Source organism: Sinohyriopsis cumingii, chromosome 10 (assembly GCF_028554795.1).
Source record: "Sinohyriopsis cumingii isolate HCF-2022 chromosome 10, ASM2855479v2, whole genome shotgun sequence".
NCBI classification, from domain to species: Eukaryota; Metazoa; Mollusca; class Bivalvia; order Unionida; family Unionidae; genus Sinohyriopsis; species Sinohyriopsis cumingii.
Window position 1 is genome coordinate 8254129 of NC_142970.1, and position 7781 is coordinate 8261909.

Below are 7781 nucleotides of genomic sequence, written 5' to 3' on the forward strand. Positions count from 1 at the left end.
ATATACACGTTTTAGGTGCGTTGTGGGCAGTCATCCCGAAAGTGGGTTTACGGGAAGGACATGATATAGTTTACATTTCAAATCAAAATATATATACATAGCTTGTATTTCTTACATAGTAATTATGTATATGTTGAAAATAAGTTTATATACTTATGTTATAGTCCTATTCATGTTTTCGGTTCGTGGGCAGATATATAAATTTCATGGGCAGTTTTGACCTTTAGGTTGAAGTTGACAAAGTAACTGCCCAAAAATACGTTCACGAGGAACAAACATATAGCATTCTGCCCGCGAATGCGCCCACGGGAACAATATATAGCGTACTGCCCACAAATACGTTCACAAGTAACAAATATATAGCATGACTTTCCGGTGTGCGCGCGCAAAATGGTTGTCAAGACACGACGATAAACATTAATCTATTAAAGCATCCTTTGCAATGGCCAGCGTACATATAGCGGACGTGAGGTTCGTTTTTCACAGCTTGTTTGAAATAAATGGATGATTATATATCCAGTGTAACAACTTGTCTTGACAGCTTATGGATGCTAATGTTTGACATTTATTGTGAAGATGATTGTTCACTGCTTGTTGATGAATTCATAGCTTCTGTTAATCGATGCTATAGCTCAATTTAACTGTCATACACTGATATGTTTAAGTCTGCTTGCACAGTTAGCTAAGCAGAGTTATGGACATATAACAAATTGGTTTTAATAACTTTCAGAGTTTGTTTTACTATTGCTCAATATTTGTTTCAGGTACTATAAAGACTGTGATAGGTTGGGTGGCTGAGATTACAAATCAGGCCCTTCTCAATATGGGGGGCGGGGGGATTACTACCCATTATGAATATTACTGGTTCTAGATGTCCAACCTGATATTTATGACATATAGGTTCAACATCTTACTGCCAGCAGAAATGGTGTTCTGTAGTATTTTTCCCAGTCAATAGTTTATGGATATATTATGTCATGTACTATGCTTGTTTAATTCTCTCATCTCAGTTCTGATTTTACCATTGAATGCTATAATGTTCCTAGGCATGCGGTATTCTTGGTTATTAAAATTATATATATACACAGATAACTGAAGGTGAGTTCTCATTATTCCCTAACAATTGTAATTAGTGGGGCTGTAGCAATTGATGGTCTGAGAATTCAAGTTAACTGGTTCAAAACTTGGGAAAACAACAAAGTGTTTTCTTCCTTTGACAGGCATCATAAAGTTTTGCATCTTTGTCTCTCTGATGACTGTGGTACACAAGTTACAAACTTTGCCTTAGAATGATCCTGATTTTTGATACTTGTTACTGAATGGGGTGGGGGGGAAGTAACAAAATTATTAAAGGTGGAATGTATGCAAACCATGCTGGAAATAGATATGTGCCAGCAACTGCAACATGTAAGCTTCAATCGATTTGGAAACTATAAGCTTTATTCTGTAAATATTAACAGTTCACACCCTGTATAAAAGATGATTTTGTGTTTGATTAACTGGAACTGTTAATTTATTATGTTAAGGAATTTATTGTTTTAACCCTAGTAAATGTAACATAATTAGGTCAAAAGTTCCAGTTTGTTTATTGTTTCCAAAGTTGATTATTGTAACTGGAAGAACCTGTTTCTAAGTGTTAAATGAAACGAAAGAGATACTGTTTACTCAAGTGATATAAAATAAAAGTTTAAAATGAACTGAAAGAAATATTGTTTATTCAAGTGATACAAAATAAATGTAAAAGTGTATATTCATTAAGAAGTGTATTATCAATTGCAAATAAATGAAGATTTATCTTATTTTGTTCTTTACTTGTGTACAAAATTATACCTGGATTGGGCAATAATTACTTGGACTCCATTTGGAAAAGAAAAATCTATATGTTCTAAATACCTAATTTTCATGTCATAATGCTCTTTTAATGGATGATTATGCTTTTCAGCTGACGTTACCACATTGCCAAGTGAACTAATAGTATAGCCTTCGGTGTGGCCCACTAATCATATTTGTAAATGAATTATGCATACAATAGAGAAATAGCTCTTAAAATATCTTATGAGTTGAATAATGTGTGTACACAAATAAACATGAAGCAAATCATTGAACTTGTATGCCACACATGCAAGCGAATTGGTGGTTTTCATATGTAACTTGTGTACTCTTACGGCTTTTGTCTGTATTACTTTTAGCCATTTCTATTCACACACCAGAACACAACCTTTTTTGTCTGATTCAGGTGCTAATGCAAAACTTATTTCAGCTGTAACTGAAGTATACAGAATTTTTCCTGATGCTGAGGCCTACTGTGTAGACAGTATAGCTGTAAGTCATCAAATCAAATGGAAGACAACAGTGTGCAGTTGAAGAAAATGATATATACCCAGTACCATTTAGAGTTATCTTAAAGAAAAGTCACAATGCACACTGATACAAGTGGTTTTAGAAAATGCATTTGTTCCACATACATTTTAACTTAACCCAAAAGTTCAGTCTCTTGCCTAAAATTCAATCAGATGTATGCATTTATTTCATAAAACACAAAGATATAATGAACCAAATCATTTTCATTATTGAGTTAGGTAGTAGGCTATGTTAAAGAGTGCAATCACTTTATCAATTTTTTTTTCCATTACATTTTTATTTATTATAAAATGACATTTCTTAGTGGAATGCTAGCAACTGTAACTTGAGGAATATTTTGAACATGCTGGCCTAAGTGTCATGAATATACTGTGCTACATTTTGCTTTATTAGGTATAAAACTATCATGAGACTTGCTTGATTAAATCCTGAATTTGTCAGTTACACTTACAAGTCCACTGGTAGAATTTAAAATCTGTGACAGTTTGGGAACTTTTTTTGTTGTAACTACAAATCACTTTGCCTTCATAGTCAATGAATTCAAGCCATTGATAATTGTCAAACCATTGTGACTGAAAATGTGATTGTCTCTTAGTTGTGTCCTATTTGATAATTTTGCTGCCACAGAGTCTGGATTATGTCTCTGAAGAAATAGTTCATCTAGACTCTGTTGCAGTCTTACATTTTATATGTTCAATTTAATAAATTTTCTTTCTTTGAATCATTCTTATGTCATAACTTGCGAAAATAGTTTAGTTAACAATATTTATTCTAACAGAAAAGATCACCTCACTTGACAAATCATCCTACTAAAGTGATCATGGCATACACTTTATCTTTGAAATTCAAATATTGTCCACTCGTTAATTAATGCAACTAATATTGCATATTGAAGGTGATCATATGTATCATCAGTTTTAAAAACTAAAGACATAATACTGTCATTTAAACACTGCATACAGGAAACAGACACTTGTGTCTGTAAAGTGCCTTTCATTGGATTACTTTGGTTTATTAAAACCAAACAGCGATCCACTCAGTATTTTCTAGGGTAGATACAGAGAATATATTATGGTCATTCAGAACACTATCAATACATCAGACCAGATTGTTTTTATTATTATTTAGGCAAAATAACTTACTAAATCGGATGGTGATAGGTTATGTGGAATCTGCATTGAATCATCTGATCCCAGAAGATTTGATACAATGTCACTGGCTATGGTAATCATCAAGTGCAGTTGCACGGCACCATAAGACTTATCAAGATACCATAAGCTAGAAAGATGAAGAAAAAGAAAAACAATGACCCAAAGACAAATCCTGCAAACTGTGTGCAAAAACAGATTATAGATGAAAACTTTACTATATTTAACTTCAAGATATTAATAAATTCGGATTACTTCCTCCAGTCTGCTACAGTAATTCATGCCCATTGCACTCATAAATAGTTCACAGTCCTTGCAGTATTTTGTGTGGGCCACAATATTTTAATTGATGCAGCTGATGCTCCATTCTTCAGTTCAGTGTTGATTCAAACATAGCAATGTCCCTTTGGGATGTGTGTATAAATAAAGAATGCCTGTCCCTTCATTACCACACTTGTTGAATTTATCGTGTCTCTCTGAAAACTGTACCATGTGAGAAAGAATTTTATAAACAAACTGGACATAAGTATTGCTAGACATATACTCAGACCCGAGACTGCATAAACGACTGCTTACTTGTGAGGCATTATCAGTGCTAGGGCTTAAGGTAATAACTTGCTATATGTTTGGTAAGGCAAAATAAGGGGCGTTATGACTTAAATTGAAACTGTGAAAAAGCAAAAGGTTCAGATGCAATAAACTTTTGTTTTTCCTCATTTGTTATATTACAGTGCCATGAAAGGTCTTTTCTTTTATCTTTTTAATCTCTTGCCAATTTTAAGTCATCGTCACTAACCAAGTCTCTAAATCAATTCTTGGCATATTTAGCTAAAATGGTGTCTACTGTTCCATTATATCATTGACTGTTTAGCTTGCTTGTATGGAGCTTAACACCATTTTTCAGGACATCATAGGCTTTACATGGCAGCCAGCATATTTATTGGAGGAAATCAACACACATAACGCTACTGGCAAGCTTTCTCATATATACACATTGGTTGGACTAGAGAGAGTTGATTAGTTTGAGTGATGTGTATGCCTAGACCATTCTATAACCCAGGGCCCCATGATTGAATACAGCTTAAAGAAATTAACCCTAATTCAAAATCCTTGTTGCATTTAAATCATAACACCCATCATGCAAAGTGACACATGTCTCAAGATTTTCCAATTTGTATATGTTTTGCAACTTTTAATTCTGAGTTGATGCATGTGGATGTGGAAATTCAGTTACTGAATACTTAGCTACTTATTATAAGAAGCTCTCACATTGGTAAAAGCATGCAATTGGGATTTTATTTGCAAGAGGGCAATTAATTGTTCAAAATACTGTTTTAGCTAACTACATATGCGAAGGGTTGATGTATAAAAAAGAGGATCAAGAAATCCTAGCTGGTGAAGATAATTGTATCCAAACTTGGTAGAAAGCGAGAAGGCCTTTTAATTTTGTACAGCAGTTTCATTAAGGAACCAACTATAATACCATTAGAAGTCTATGAGCAAAAACCACATTTAGCACCAACTAGACATCAAAACCATATGCACAGTTCCATTCACGGCCAACTAGACATCAAATAGGTCATCTAGTGAAAGCACAATGTCAAAATGACCAGCCATCTAGGAGAAGTAGCAAGGAAAGGGTTTTCCAGATGCCCATTAAAACAGCCATATTGGAGGTTAGATTGGCATTATTTTCATTTACGTCCAACTAGACATAAGAAGTCTTTCACTGATATGACGATTCATTCAGAAGAAGTAGTGATAACAAGATTTTCAGGATGGCCACATTGGTGGCCTTATAGGATGTCTGTACAGCACCATAATTCTCATTCAGGACCTGCTAGACATCAACATAAGTATTTTGTACACATGTTGACACGCTGACACAATTATCCATTCAGAAGTAGTGATAAAAAGTTTCTTAATATGGCCACTGTGGCAACCACATTGTATGTGTGAGTGGCACCATCTTGTTTTTTCTTCCAGATATTTTCACACAAATATCATATTTAAAGATAACATGAATTCATGCAAGATCTTGTCGGTTTATTTCATAACAGATTTTTCCCCCATATTGACATAATCTTTTGAGAACATTTATACATTATAGTTCTAGAAATTTTTCATGCTGCCAGAAACTATTAAAATCACAGCAGAAAGTGTTATGTTATATCTTTATTCAGCACTGAAAAATATTTATGAATTCTTAAAGTTTGTTCCCCTATATTAACTTAATTTAATGAAGATTTTCAGACTATAACCTTTCCATTGGATTTATTTTTTCAAACATGGCATAAAAAGTATGGTATAGTAACCAATTTTTACATTGCCTTCACCATCGCAGAAATCTCTATTATCAATTTCCTAGTAAAGAAAAGCCAAGAAAATAAATGGACAGTTAATATTCACTTCAGGATCACAGACCTGAGGCAAATATGTCATTGTTAAATCAAACATTTTTATTGTGTTTCCTTGGACCTAAATATATATGTACTTGCTGTTACTCTAAACGAAGGATGGTGACCCAGTTGATAACATAAGGATTTCAAAACAAGTGTGAGGAAATGAGAAACATGGCCAAAGAAAATGCATACCAAGGTTCTACTTTGTATTTATTATGTACTTCTAACCAGCAGGGACAGGGGTAAACAAACCTCGTAAAATGCCGATCTGAGCCTTGTATCCACCAGACGGGTTGGGGTGAACTGACCTTTTGGGGGTTTTAAGGATCAGTCTTTAAAATTAAGGCCTTAAAAATGTTGAGATCTTATATTAAAAATGACAATTTGAGCCTTGCTGATTCATGTCCACAGGTGCCCAAATAAAAAGGGGGGGAGGGTGCAAGGGGCAAGCTTGTTGATGTGTTATAAAATAACTGACTTATCATTGGTGTGCTGACAGGTGATGTGTAATTAAATCACTGTTGTAATATTAATAAGTGAGTCTGCACTATGGAATTTCATACACCTAAACTAGCTCAACAACTAGAGGCAATTAAGAAATATATCCACGTTTGTGATTCTGTCAAATGGCAGATACAACAGCATCAGGAAGCTCAAGTGGCATTTACAGAAGGTAAAGAGCAGTTATACTTGTTATCTTTTTAGGGATGTGTTTGGATTTTGCCTTCAAGCTGGAGCAGTCAATGGATATATAATAAATCGCCATGGTCGGAATTTACCCCAAGCTGGAGTAATCGATGGGTAAAGTCTTATCCAAAGTCGGGGTTTTATTCAAGCTTCAGGTGCAAGTTTTTGTGCATGTCCATGCCCTTGCATAAAACACAGTTACACGTTTTTTTATATAGATATTTTTCAGTTGTAGACAGGAATAGTAAGTATTTGCGAGTGTTTGAAATGAATGGGTTCATTATGAATCGAGTGGCACTACATTTCAAAAGCAAAACTGGATTGAAATGCAAGAACTGTAGTACGGAATTAGTGTCGGTTCTGGATCGTAGAATGGAATTGTGTGTGTGTGATTGGATTTTTAACGTAGCTTGAATAATTTTTCAGTCATATTGCTATGATGTCTGCAGTGTGGCAGTTTATAGTGATGTATAGCACTGGGGCATTATGCTGCAAACATGTAGTATGATGTTGCACCCAGTCACATTATCCTGACACCAGGCCGATCAGTCCTAACACTAACCTCTTAATGCTGAGCGTCTAGCGAAGCAGCTGTTAATACCATTTTTGTAAGTCTTTGGTATGACTTGGCCGGGGTTTGAACCCATGACCTCCCGCTTCTGAGGCGGATGCTCTAACCACTAGGACATCGGAGCGGTCAGAATGGAATTGTAACAATTACAATGGAAGCAGTTTGTATTATGCTTGTTGGGGCATTCCTCACTGATGGCTGTCAGTGACATCATCATGGGAATGTGTAACAGCCACATTTTGTAAGAACAAGGTGTAGTTGGTGAACAATACAGACACTTTTCTGCCATTTACACTGGCTTCAGATCATATGATCTTCCCTCATTTTCCTCCATTTCCATGTATTTGGCCATGAAAGCAATGAAGACCTAGAGAGATTTAATAAAATTTGTAATTGAACTTGCTTTCATAATAGTCTGTAGGAGGGGTCCTCTTCCAGGCTGTCGGTGTCATCATCATGGAGAGGTGTAACAGAGCTAACAGTTACATGTTGAAATAACATTGCCATAAGATTGTGGCAACATCATATAACGTTGTGGCAATGTGATTTGGTGAACTTGCTAGAATGCTGTATAATGTTATTAAAACAAACTTCCTACAACATACTCACAAC

The 7781-nt window shown here is 35.0% G+C and overlaps 1 protein-coding gene across 1 annotated transcript in view; it reads right to left on the reverse strand.

Annotated features, from left to right (window-relative positions):
• Nucleotides 1-7781, reverse strand: part of LOC149789572 (uncharacterized) — a 71224-nt gene that overhangs the window by 4116 nt on the left and 59327 nt on the right. The window lies entirely within an intron of this gene.